Below are 14,728 nucleotides of genomic sequence, written 5' to 3' on the forward strand. Positions count from 1 at the left end.
ATACATCTCAGTTTTTAGAAAAGAACCTTACAGCAAATAATCCAGCTCATTCATTATGACCTAAACACAGACATGAGGAAAATGCGTTTATTCAATATGGTGCCAAATATTATTAAATGTATTTGTATTAGTCCATTTTCATACTGCTGTAAAGAACGTCCCTGACACTGAGTAATTTATAAAGGAAAGAGTTTCATTGACTCACAGTTCCATATAGCTGGAGAGGCCTCAGGAAACGTACAATCATGGCAAAAGGGGCAGCCAGCAACTTCTTCGCAAGTCCGCAGGAGAGAGAGAGAGAGAAAAGCCCAGGGGAAACTGCCATTTATAAAACCACCAGACCTCTTGAGAACTCACTCACTATCATGAAGACAGAGTGGGGGAAACAGCTCCCATGATCTAATCACCTCCTGCCACGTGGGGATTATGAGGATTACAACTCGAGATGAGATTTGGATGGGGCACAGCCTAAACCACATCAGTATTAAATATGCTACTGAATAGAAATAAATAGATTTATTTAGCATACTATTAAATGTGTAAGTCAATACATTTATTCCATGCACTATTAGTTTTATAAATTGGAAAATATACTAAAGCAAGAGACTGAAAGAAATCTAAGTAATTTTTTTAGAAAAGCTGATGACATTTTACTTATAATTCACAAAGTATGAACACTGTGTACAGTAACAGAAGCAAGCTGTGATAGGACAGAGTTAATAAAAACCCAATGATAATCTCAAATTGCCCAAAAAACTATGGCAACTCATCAAAAATAGAGTATCTTCCCTAATTTTAGCCTTTTTGGAAGTAGCAGTAGGTTAACCTCTTTCAACTGATGAGAAAACCATAGCCAAGCCTCCTGGGATCACAACTACTTAAGCAGCAAAACAAGGAATAGAACTCCAGTCATGTTAAGGCACCAAAAATCAAGATCTTTACTCAACATACAGTCTCCATCCTATGAGTTTGCTCCCAGAAATCTCATTTTTCTAAAATCTTTCCCATCTTTGAAAGTGGTCATTATATCAGCTACTTTTTCAGACTTTTGTAGTACATAGCATATATCTGTTTCTACTTTAATTATGTATTAGCATTTTAATGATTGAATAATTAATTTTCATGTAAAATAAATAAGTTAAAATCTGTACTGGTTAAAATAAACTAAACTTATGTAATCAATAGACCTGGACATTTTAGTGAGTTAAAGCAATAGCCGTTTATTTCTCACATATGTAGCAGCAGAGGGCTGGTATTCATACTAGTGGGCCTCTCTCCACAATCTACCATGTGGCTCTCCTATCTTCTAGTGATGCATCATCATCTGTATCCAGTGGGCAGAAACTGGAGAAGAGCATGGAAAACCACACAGGTACACTTATAAAAAGCCTCAGCCAGCCCAGATCTGACACAAGTCACTTTCACCCAAAAGCCAAGGAAGAAGTCTTAGCGTTTACCTGGCAATATTCCCTTCACTAAAGCAGAGAAGAGACTGGACTCAGGTAGACAGCTGACGACCACAGTCATTCTCTCAAATCCAGTACGTAAGGCTTATGTCTTAGTCAATAAGGTAAAAAGAAAATTGATAAGGTAAAAAGTCAAATCTCAGAAAAATGCTGAGGTTTTACCCTTGTACTTACTGAATCCACCCATTATTTATTAAAAGCTTGTGCTGAATGCCATAATAAATCCCTGACTTCACACAACTTATATAAATTAGCAAAGAATATAAGACTGTACAATTAAAGTTGCACAAATAAAATTTTTAAATCAAAAGCATACTCAAATTGAAATGAACTTTCAGTATCACCCAAAGCATAAAATTACTACTTAAAAAAAAGTAGTCAATAATACACATTCCCTGAGCATATGATTTGCACAAGACACTGTTCTGCAGTGCTCTGAGTACACACAAGTACAGTATTTGCATCCTAATAGTTTCTCTCTAATTGTGGAACTAATCATTGAAGGCAGTCTACGATTTGTTTTTCAATTTTAAAATCGGCAATGCTGCTGCCACACATCTGAGCTAAGGTTATTTCCTTGTTATATGTAATCCTGCTCTCTTTTCACTTTTTGCTTCTGTTTTTGATTATTTTTATTTATAGAGTTCCCCTGTCCTGAACACACTACTTCTTCATCAAATATATCAGGTATATATATAATTCAGTCTTTGTCCCTTCTATCACCACATCTTGTAGACAAAGCAAGAAATGCCACAGTCTTGGTCTAATTACTGCTTAGCCAAATGAGTACATGCTGAGCCGTGTAAGCCCAAATCAACAGGCCACCCACCAAGAGAGTAAAAAGAAGACCCTGAGTCCTCCCACAGAGACCTGGAAGAGCTTTTGATGGAAACAGGAGATAATTGTGTTTTGCCATTGGCAAATGCATATAGTACCTAGCACAGCAACACATATGTTTAGTGTTTAATATATATTACTGAAAGTGTGATAATGAAAAGAAAAATAGTGGTTTGACAGACATATAGCCCAGTGTCTTCCTCCAAACTTTCTCCCCACATTTCTGAAGGAGCAATTCTAGGAAGAAACTAGTGGAGAAAAAATATATGGTCATTTACATTAGGCCACTTATATTTGACTGAGGCTTTTCAAACTAAGATTCAAGACACATTTAAATTAAAAGGTTGTGAGCCTCTAACTGGATTTCAAAATATTAAAAAATATATACCTTTTTTCTACTATCTTGTAATGCTCTAGGCAGTTTTTCACTTCACAGAATTTCTAGTTTGTTTTTAATGTTACATTTTGCCAGTTGGAAGCAAGTAGAAACTTGCGGATGTGCTACAGATAAGTAAGTCTCAAATGTGAGCTGATAAAGAATATCAGAATCTCTGCAGAGATAATGGAGCTAGGAATGTGTAGTTTGGAAAAACTCCCCAAAATGATTCTACAACTCCCCCACCCTCATCCTCATGTAGAACTACTGTTTGAGCTGTTACTTCATAATGAGATCAAACTGCTGTCATAGATGTGGAACACCAAGACAAATGGCTAGAAATCTTGTACATGGAAACAGTGGCCCACCCAAAGTTTGTCTTTCCCTAGGAAGTTATAGAGAAATGAGGAGGTATCAGAAGATCAGTCAATAAAAGAAAAATTTCTTGAAAAGACATATGGGTGGGATGAGAATGAATGATTCTTACTTTATCTGTAGAAACTGAATTTTGCTGCAACTAAGAGAGACCTGGATAATAGTGATTTACACAAACAAGATTTTGTTCTGTCAAGAAAACTGATATTCAGCAGTCCAGCCTGATGCAGTGGCTTCATGAGCTCTTCAGCAACCCAGACACCTTCCAGGTCTTCTTTGGCAATTTTAGTGCTGGTAACTCCTTCATGTCATCATCCAAAATGGCTGCCAGAGCTCCAGACATCACGTGTATATCTGAGTTCCAGGAAACTAGACAGAGGGAGAAAAGAAGGGCATGCATGCTCACTTTAAAGAAGACTTCTAAGAAGAACCACCTAAAATTCCCCAACCTACTCCCAAAGCTCACTGGGCTGCTTTCAGGCCTGGAAAATGCAGTCTTTAAGCTGCAAAATGCTATGACAAAATCAGGTATTTATATTAAAGAAAGGAGAAGGATAATTGGGAGATAATAGCTTCTGCCTTAGAGACCTTTAACAACCTCAGAATCATTCACAAAATTAAATTTATATAACATATATGTAAATTAGAAATACATATGAATTTGCATTCATTGGAAATCATTTGGAAAAAAAACTAATCCAAAATTTGGGGTTGTATGAGATTTATATCAATCAAATGTCAATGTAAAAGACTGACATAAAATCAGTCAGGTTAGGATCAATAAGCTTATCTTCTCCTTAGCCATAAGTCTCATTCTTAATCTCAGACTTTAAATTGTTTGTAATTATTTTTTCATATAAATTCAATGATTACCATCAAGTTTTTCTAAACATCCAAAATTGACCTGCAGCACTGATGCTTCAAAGTTAACTTATATTTCTGTGATTTCATAAGTATAAAACAGGACTTTCTCCATTGTTTAAGATAAACAATACATTCACCTTTTTGAATAATTAGGTATCTCCTATCTGATTTTCACAACATAACAATGTGACTGCCCAACACTAAACAATATCTTAAGAATATAAATAGTTCAATAGATGATGGTAAGAAGAGTGATATTAAAGATAATAATTTATAAAGGTAGCATGAAGCCAAATATTAAACAAATAAATAACCAATTTTTAACTGTCTAATATATTTAGGGACTTTAATGAGTGATTAGGTCATATTTGATATAAACACATCTTAGTTATTGAAATAATACTCAACAAATTCCTTCCTTATTCAATTTGGCTTTGTCCATTTTCATTAGATTTGAAATCCGTATGGATGGAACTCACAAGAAATATGAGTTTAATTGAGGAATTTCAATGAAAGAAAATGCTTAAGAAAAAAATGAATTAAATAGAACAACTTCAGAGTAAAAGACTTCCAGGATCTTGCCCTACACCCTACTCATTTCCATTGACATACCCTAGCCTTTGCCATTACCAATTGCAGCCTTTCTAGAATCTCAACTTTAAGCAGCCCATTCTCTGACCAACAGCTTCTGTTTTTGCAATGTATTCCTTCTACTTCAACTTCACCAATCCATTTACAGTATCGTCTTCTCACTGTCTCTCAATGCCCCCATTTCCTCACATCTCTCCTTACCCACCTAAAATTCCATGGTTGTTAACTGTAATTGCTCCCCTGAATATACCCCCAAACACTTCATCCTCCTTTGCCTTGCTGAATTTGCCAGGAAAACCTCCAACCATGGTTATATGCATCTCTCCATCACTCCACACCTACATTACATCCAACTGAACATAGATGGAGAAAAACACACAACTATGTCAAATCTTTAGCAGCTCTTTCCCCATCCACGCACTCAGTGGATGACCTGACTTCCATTTTTAATGAGAATAACAGAAGCAACCAGAAGTTCTACAAGCTCTCACCCCACACCCATCTATATCCACGTACTTTCCTTCCCATCCTCTTCCTGTAAATGGACTGTATGTGGTCCTTCATCTCCATCTGTGTACCACATCCCATCTCTTCTGGCCTATTAAATGACATGTCTCCAGCAATTTTCCCTTCCTCACCTGCGTCATCAATTGTTTTTCTTCTCTTGGATCATTTCATTAGCAAATCAGTAAGTTTTCACTTTACCCATCTCACCAAAAAAAAAAAAAAGCAAAACACAAACACCTTTTTGCCCCATTTCCTTCCTTAGTACATTAGTCTGTTTTCATGCTGTTGATAAAGACATACCAGAGACTAGGAAGAAAAAGATATTTTAATGGAGTTCCATCTCCACATGGCTAGGGAGGCCTCACTATCATGTCAGAAAGCAAAGAGGTGCAAGTCACATCTTACATGGATGGCGGCAGACAAAGAAAGAGCTTGTGCAGAGAAACTCCCATTTTTAAAACCATCAGATCTCATGAGACCCATTCACTATCACAAGAACAGCACAGGAAAGACCTGTCCCCATGATTCAATCACCTCCCACTGGGTCCTTCCCACTGGGTGCCTCCCACAACACATGGGAATTATGGGAGCTACAAGATGAGATTTGAGTGGGGACACAGAGTCAGACCATATCACCCAGCTATCACTCTCTGCTCCATATTACAGGAAAGCTCCTTGGAAGTGTTATCTATATTTGCTGACTCACTCTTTTCCTACCATTCCCTCTTGAACCCGTTTCATTCAGGCTTTCCTACAGACCACTTTGTCTAAGCTGCTCCTGTCATGGTCATTGGTGACCTCCACATTGCTGCATCACAAAGTCAATTCTCAGTCTTAACCTCACTTGATGTATCAGTACCATATGACAAGCTGATCATTCTTGAGATACTTTTTTCACTTTGCTTAAAGGATAATATGCTCTCCTAGTCTTCCTCCTCTTTTATGGCTGCTCCTTCTCAGTCTCATTTATTCATTGTTGGAATACTCCCAAGCCCAGTTCCTAGGCTTCTTATACATCTACACACTCCCTTGGTAATTTTGTTCAGTCTCAGGCTGATGACTCTCAAATGTAGATCCTTACCCACGACCTCTTCCTTGAACTCCAGCTCTTTATAGACAACCAGCTACTTGACAGCTCCACTTGGATGTCTAATAGGCATCTCAAATCTCACTTACCTAAACTGAGACTCCTGGTCTCTCCATACACATCCAACACCTGCTCTTCCAGCAGACATCGCCATCTCAGTTAATGCCCACCCTATCTGTATTGGTCAGGCTCAGCTGGGTTCTGCTGCAGCAATAAATGAACTGAACACTGTACCAGTTTCCAAAAGCAAAGGTTTATTTCTTGCTGCCTGTCTCCTGTAGTTGCCATCCACATCAGCTTTACTCCAGGAGCCAGACTGACAGAGCAACTTTTATCTGGAAAATTGCTGGGTTTGTGGCAAAAGGAAAAATGACACATGAACCAAGTGCTGGCTCTTAAAGCTTCTGACCACTTCCATTGATCAAGCAAGTCAAATGGTTTCCCATTTTCCACAGGGAAAGGGTGTATTGTCCCCTTACAGGAAGGGAGCCTACATGGAGTAAAACTAAAATATTTGGTAAAGAGTAAAACAATCTAGCACACTGGTCCCCCAGTTGCTCTGGCTAAAACTCTTGGCTCCTCTCTTGTTCTTAAATCAAATCCACCAATAGATCTGCCACTCTAGGTTCGAGCGCCCTGGTCCAGACACCATGTACAGGTTTCTATCCTGTCTTCCGGTTTATACCCTTTCTCCACTAGCCTATTCTCCAGATAGTGGGCAAAAGTGAACATTTTATTTATTTTAATTATTAAAATTTTAGTTTAATAAATTATCTTCTTTTGGAATTCTACAACACTATTTGATAAGTATTTTCAACTTTTATTTTAGAATCAGGGATATATGTGCAGGTCTAATCATACCTTTGTTATAAAGGTACTGAGCATAGTAGACAATAGGTGGTTTTTCACTCCTTGCCCCTCTTCTTCCCTCCTCCCACTTGTATTCCCCAGTATCTATTGTTCCCATCTTTAAGTCCACGAGTACCCAATATTTAGTTCCCACTTATAAGTGAGAACATGTAGTATTTGGTTTTCTGTTTCTGTGTTAGTTTGCTTAGAATAATGGTTTCCAACTGCATCCATGTGGCCACAAAGGATATGATTTAGTTCTTTATGGCTGCATAGTATTCCATGTTGTACATGTACCACATTTTCTTTATTCAATCCGCCATTGATGGGCACCTGGGTTGATTCCATGTCTTTTCTATTGTGTATAGTGCTGCAATGAACATATGGGTGCATGTTTTTGGTAGAACCTGTGGGTATATATACAGTAATCAGATTGCTGGGTCCAATAGTAGTTCTTAGCTCTTTGAGAAATCTCCAAACTTCTCTCCACAGTGACTGAACTCATTTACATTCCCACCAACAGTGTATAAGCAAGTGTCAAAAGTGATCATTTTAAAACACAAGTCAGATTCTGTTATGCTTCTGCTCAAAAGTCTCAAATGGCTCCCCCTCTCACTCAGGGTAAAAGCCAACATGTCTCCAACAACCTTGTAAATTCTGACATGATCCTTTCATCCATCACCTCCCTGACTCCATTGCTGCTTTTTCATCTCCAGTTCGCTCTCTTCCAGCTATGCGGACTGCTCTGTTGTCCTCAAACAGACCAAGCACATTCCAGCCTCAGGACATTCACACTTGTAGTTTCCCCTTCCTGAAATGTACTTCTCCCAGAATTCCACACAGCTCACTCCCCAATCTTCTTCAGGTATTTGCTCAGATGCCACTTTTTCAGTTAGTCTTTACCTGTCAATCAATTTAAAATTTTACCCCCATCCCTCACCCTGAAACTCCCCCTTCTCTTCCTTTCTTGTTTCCACAGCACTCATCCCTATGCAATCTTCTGGTGTATTTTCACTTATTGTCTCTCTGTTCCACTAGAATATAAACTCCTTGACTGTATGGATTTTTGTCCATTTTATTCATTATTGTAGCCCTAACATACTTTATCTGGATCAATTGACAATAACCATTTATTTAATGAATAAATTCGTGAATGATTCAAACTATAGAAAGCTTTGAGGAACTCAAACATAGAAAGATGTAACTTAAAGAAACAGAAGAAAATACAGTAAATATTAATAAATATTGTGCATTCACACAAACCCAAGAAGCTTGCTGGGTTATCTGTCCCAAACTGGAGAAAATGAAAAGAATCTGAGTGGGGAAATAACACTAAGAAAAAGCACTAAAAATGTTATTTCTAAAACTATAATATTAATGACCAAGGCAAAACTCTAAAGTTCCCTGTTTCATTTATTACAGAATGCTTAATTTAAATTCCAATTTGAAAATATATATATTTTAACTATTTATCTCTGCCAAAGCAAGAAAGTAGTAGACTATCTCATAAATAGCCATGCCACTCTAGGTGGTAAATCAAAACTTACTTTACTTCTGATTCCAGACTAACAGGAAAGCCTTTTGGCTAGATTAATTATCTGCATCCTAGGCTGGTAGTGTCTTAGTGCAGGATTTCTCAACCTCAGCACTATTCACATTTGTGAGCTAAGTAATCCTTGTAGGAGGATACTGTTCGCATTATAGAATGTTGAACAACATACCTGGCCTCTACCCACTAGATGCCAGTAGCACTTCCCCAGTTGTGACAATAAAAAATGTTTACAAACATTACCAAATATCTTTGGGGTGGAGGAGGGAAAGGGACATCATCTTCTTTTCAGAACCCTGCCCTAGAGTATGACAATGCCCATCAAGTCAGCAATCTCATATGGTTTCAAGTTGTGACCTATAAAATGCTCTGTGGGATTATTAGAAATTACTGCACCAAACTAGGCAAGCAGATTCTAGAAGTATGATGTGGGGAAACAATGAAAAGGCTCCCTTTCAAATAAAGCACTCCTGATTTTTTTTCCTTAAAATTACTTTGTCTTAGAAGTATAGAAAGATGTTGCCTGGAAGGCATACCTTATTATTAAGGCCTATTGGCCATTAACGCTTTAATGATGGTCTAGGAACAGAGCTCAAAACCAAGAGGAAAGACAAAAGAAGTTTTAACAGAGAAAATGAAAGAAAATTCTAGAACATGAAATGGAGTCTCTACAGTAGGTAATCTTATTTAAGGAAATACATGAGGTTTCTGGCTTCATGGTAAGAAAGAGAGGATTACTTTCTGAGGGAAAATTCTGCGTGTCAACAATGTAGAAATGGCTCTGCTAGTAACCTCAACTGAGGAAAAAATAAAACTGAAATTATCAATTAAAACTACTACGATAGCTTTTAATCAATATTAAATAACTAATTTTATTATTTTTATAGTCTGTACTAGCATTTCAAGTTTAAATGAATTGAAAATGAAATTATTCAAAACTGATAAGAACTCTGACATAAGTACATTAGTCAAATCTGAAATACTTTTGAAATCTTTTAAATGAACTCATCAAGTATTAAAACTTTTTTAAAATATCTTCTTAAGATTTTTATGTCTAAAAAACTTTTGTTTTCCTTTTCTAGCAACTGTTACATTCTCAAACTTAATGTTAAAAAAGGAAATGAGTAAAATAACTGTTTATGCCAGAGAGGAGCCCTTACTCTGAGCAGAACAACCAGCAATACTGACTCAATTCTTCTTCTGGAAACCACAAATAAGAGTTATTAGATATTTAAAGCATTTGAAGATTTTAAATAAATCAACTTTTAACTCTTTATAAAGTATATTATCAACGTCAGAGAAATGCAAATTAAAACCACAATGAGATACCACCTCACACCAGCAAGAATGACGCTTATCAAAAAGACAAAAAATAACAGATGCTGGTGAGGATGCAGAGAAAAAGGAACCGTTACACACTATTGAGGGGAACGTAAGTTAGTACAACCTCTATGGAAAAACAGTATGGAGGTTTCTCAAACAACTCAAATAGAACTACCATTCAATCCAGCAATCCCACTACCGGGTATCTATCCAAATGGACAGAAATAATATATCAAAAAGATACCTGCACTCGTATGTCTATTGCAGCACCATTCACAATAACAAAGATAGGGAATCAATCTAAGTGTCCATCAGTGGAAGAATGGATAAAGGAAATGTGGAATATATACACAATGGAATACTATCAGCCATTTAAGAAGGAATGAAATCATGTCCTCTGCAGCAACATGGATGGAAATGGAGGTCATTATCTTAACCTAAACACTCCAGGAGCAGAAAGACAAATATCTCATGTTCTCATTCATAAGTTGGTGCTAAAAACAAACAAAAAATGTCTTAACATGGATGTAGAGAGTAGAATGATAGATAACAGACACTTGAAAGGGTGAAGGGGTGTGAGGGAGAAGGATGATTTGGAATTAGTTAATAGGTACAATGTACGTTATTTGGGTGATGAATACCCTAAAAGCCCTAACTTGACCACTACACAATCTATGCATGTAACAAAATTGCATGTGTAGCCCATACATTTGTACAAATTACAGGAAAAAAATAAAATATGCTATCAAATTATTGACTCTGTATTTCTTTCTCTCCAATGAAGACATTCTAGCATTGAAATATGCATGGTTCCTATAATTTAAATCCATTTTTCAATTCTACATTGTAACTGGAAGAACTGGTGCAAATAAATCTAAATGTACACATCATTAGAAACTTTATTCCAGTTTCCAGAGTAATTTAAATCTTCTCAACTCCACCTGACTTTGTACTAGAGCTATATTCAAGGAGCAGAATTGATTTGCTTCATTTTTCTATCCTCATCCTGAAAAAATACACAAATTAATTACAACAAGACCAAAAGTAAAAAGTTAATGACATTTTTTAAAACTTCATATATCTTTGAGTCCACAAATTGGATAACTGTTCTCTAAAATTAAATACTAGTCACAATTATATGTACTTTAAAGTACTCTTAGACTAACATCTAAATATAAATTAATAAACCAAAAGAATATTTGCCTTCATCTGTTTTAAAAACTCTTAAAATATGCTTTTGTTTAATATACATCACTTTTATATGTGTACTTTTTTTTTTTTTTCTTTGAGATGGAGTCTCGCTCTGCTACCCAGGCTGGAGTGCAGTGGCCCTATCTCGCCTCACTGCAATCTCCACCTCCCAGGTTCAAACGATTCAAGTGCCTCTGTCTCCGAAGTAGCTGGGTTTACAGGTGCACACCAAAATGCCCAGCTAATTTTTTTGTATTTTTGGTAGAGATGGGGTTTCACTTGTTGGCCACGTTGGTCTCGAACTCCTGGCCTCAAGAGATCTGCCCACCTTCGCCTTCCAAAGTGCTGGGATTACAGGCGTGAGCCACCGCACCCCAGCCTATGTTTACATTTTACACTACAGTTAGAAATCAGTTTTAAAGGGAGAAAATATATAGCTCATCCATCAGTAGTGTGAATTAAGGCTGTCAGTTTAAGAAGAAAATTATGAACACAGCCCAAGTTCTCAAGTACCCATTTACAGAGGATCTTCCATTCTTCTGCCAAAGCTGATTTTTTTTGTTTTTTGTTTTGTTTTGTTTTTTTGAGACGGAATCTTGCCCTGTAGCCCAGGCTGGAGTGCAGTGGCGCCATCTCGGCTAACTGCAAGCTCCGCCTCCCAGGTTCACGCCATTTTCCTGCCTCAGCCTCCCAAGTAGCTGGGTTTCACCGTGTTAGCCAGGATGGTCTCAATCTCCTGACCTCGTGATCTGCCTGCCTCAGCATCCCAAGTAGCTGGCACTACAAGAGACTGCCACCACACCCAGCTTTTTGTATTTTGAGTAGAGACGGGTTTCACTGTGTTAGCCAGGATGGTCTCGATCTCCCGACCTCGTGATCCGCCCTCCTCGGCCTCCCAAAGTGCTGGGATTACAGGTGGGAGCCACCGCACCTGGGTCCAAAGCTGATTTTTTAAGAAACTGTGTTAAGAAATAGAGCAAAAACAAATACGCAGCGGTTTCCTATGAAATGGCTTACAATGTGCATATTCTTGAGTGATTTTAAAAGTCTCAGCTTTTATTTAGTTGTATTTGCAACTGTTTAGTTAATATTTATTGACTTGTGCATAACTCGCAGGAATAGGAATGTATCTGTGAGTGGAGAGAAGTTTCCTGGTGCACTCAAATGAACTGTTTACTTCCTTTGCTAACTCTCATGTCTGGTTGGGGATCTAGAAGTTTCTAAGGCCCAAAACAGTCACCTGGAATACTGTGCCCAGGGGAATGGGTTACATTGTTTGGGTATGTGTCCTATTTGAATCATAGAAAGAGCTTTCTTTGTTTTATTTTAGTTGGTACTAGCCAGTTCTATTGCTTGTGGCTAGCATTAAAAACTAAGAGCCCTGAAAAAGGTACACAACATTCCATAAGAGATGAAAAATGAATGAGACCAGCCATGAGATGCGTGACACAATGCAAATACAAGTTAAGAGGATGCTGTGACTAGCTGAATACCAGAGACAGTAAGGCAAAGGTAGTTTTGGTTGCATGGTGACAAAATATTTAAACTCAAAATACTTTAATCTGAATTAGCAATACGCACATCCTTGCCAAGCAAAAGCAAAGCATAAAACAAAAATAAACTTGTGCTGTGTTTCCTATCTCAGATAATATTACAAACTCAAGCCACTTTATCCCCAATTTCTAGCTCCCTAGACCTTCACAGTTATTAGTCACCATGTCTTGTCTATCATACCTCAAAATGTTTATCAAGTAAATACTTTCCTCTCCATTTTCATCATCATTGCCTTGTTTTCAGCTTTATCCTTTTTCCAGTCACATGTCATGACAGTCTCCACCATGCAACCTACACTCCTGCTTCAACAGACTATTTGCATGTACCAGAAACACCAAGTATTCTCTGGCTGCTCTTTGAGTTAACACTGTGTTACCTCTGTTCATCCTTCAAGATCACCCACACCCCTTACTTCTAGAAGAATTAGCCCTTGTCTTTTTAGCATCCTTCTGATCTATATTCTCATAGCATTACCATGTGCATTACAATTAAAAGATGATAACTTCTATCTCTTCTAATACAAAATGACTTCTATTAAGGGCAGGACTTGTCTTATGCGACTTTTTATATCTAGTCGCTTTAACAAGGTTCAGCACCTGATTTTTAAAAATCAGTAATTCGTTTAGTTTAAATAATCAACTGACCACAGAACAACTGATTAACCAATAAAGCACTTAAAATTAGCAATTTGAGGTAAATCTATTCATTGATAACTTACATAGGATTTAGTTTGGTTTCAATGCTTTTCACAAGCTTTATCCATACTTTACAATGCTCTCATAGGTATCAATTCATGTTAGAAGAAATCAAGGAAGAAATTGCAGTAAAATCTTCATTCTTATCAGATGTGCTTGATAAACCACCACTTTCCTCATCTTAAACAGCAGGTAGTTCCTGGGGTTATGGACCTTACACCATCTCAGCATTCAAATGAGTGTTATTACCAAAACAAATAAATAAATAATTTAAAAAACCTTCACACAACATTTGGACAATGTCAGAAAGAAAAATTGATACTAAGAAAACTTAATAAATTCACTTCCTAAATGTTGAACCTGCTCTTAATTTTATATTAACTTTTATTTCACTAAATAGAAGGGTTTTTCATATGCCATGTACATTTATATTTTCATCAAGAATAAGAAGCATCATTTGACTAGAACTGTAATTATGTTTTCTTTTCCTCAACATGATAAAAGTGTTGAAGTAGTTTTCCTAAGTGCTGTATAAAACCGGTTAAGAAACCAGTTTTCCACCCCCTTTAGACTTTAAACGATGAGTAGCCAATATGAAGTTCCAAATATGTACAAAAATTATTTAAGAATTTACAGAGTAAACAGACAACCTACAGAATGAGAGAAAATTTTTGCAGACTATGCATCTGACAAAGGTCTAATATCCAGCATCTATACGGAACTTAAACAAATTTATAAGAGGTAATAAACAGCCTCATTAAAAAGTGGGCAAAGGACATGAACAGACGCTTCTCAAAAAAAGACACATGTGGCCAACAATCATATGAAACAAAAGCTCATCATCGCTGATCATTAGAGAAATTCAAATCAAAACTACAATGAGATACCATCTAACACCAGTCAGAATGGCTACTATCAAAATGTCAAAAAATAACAGATGCTGGCAAGGTTGTAGAGAAAAAGCAATGCTTATATACTTTTAGTGGGAGTGTAAATTAATTCAATCATTGTGGAAGACGGCATGGTGATTTCTCAAAGACCTAAAGCTAGAAAGATCGTTCAACCCAGCAATCTCTCTCTATATATATACACAAAGGAATATAAAAATACACAAAGGATGTATATATACACAAAGGAATATAAACCTTTCTATTATGAAGACACATGCACGCCTCTGTTCATTGCAGCACTAGTCACAGTAGAAGAGACATGGAGTGAACCTAAATGTCCATCAATGATAGACTGGATAAAGAAAATGTGGTGCTTCTACACCATGGAATACTATGCAGCCATAAAAAAATGAGATCATGTCCTTTGAAGGAACATGGATGGAGCTGGAAGCCACTATCCTTAACAAACTATCACAGGAACAGAAAAGCAAACACCATATATTCTCACTTTTAAGTGGAAGCTAAATGATGAGAACACATGGACACATAGAGGGGAACAACACACACTGGGGCC

At 37.0% G+C, this 14,728-nt stretch overlaps 1 long non-coding RNA gene across 1 annotated transcript in view; it reads right to left on the minus strand.

Moving 5' to 3' along the window:
* Positions 1-649: 649 nt before the first annotated feature.
* Positions 650-14,728, minus strand: part of LOC112423832 (uncharacterized) — a 67,632-nt gene continuing 53,553 nt past the window's right edge. Inside the window, exon 3 of the long non-coding RNA XR_011623371.1 lies at positions 650-3,423. This is a non-coding gene — a long non-coding RNA (uncharacterized lncRNA). The remainder of the gene's footprint in view (positions 3,424-14,728) is intronic.

The sequence above is a fragment of the Macaca nemestrina genome, chromosome 5, assembly GCF_043159975.1.
Source record: "Macaca nemestrina isolate mMacNem1 chromosome 5, mMacNem.hap1, whole genome shotgun sequence".
In the NCBI taxonomy this organism is placed as follows: domain Eukaryota; kingdom Metazoa; phylum Chordata; class Mammalia; order Primates; family Cercopithecidae; genus Macaca; species Macaca nemestrina.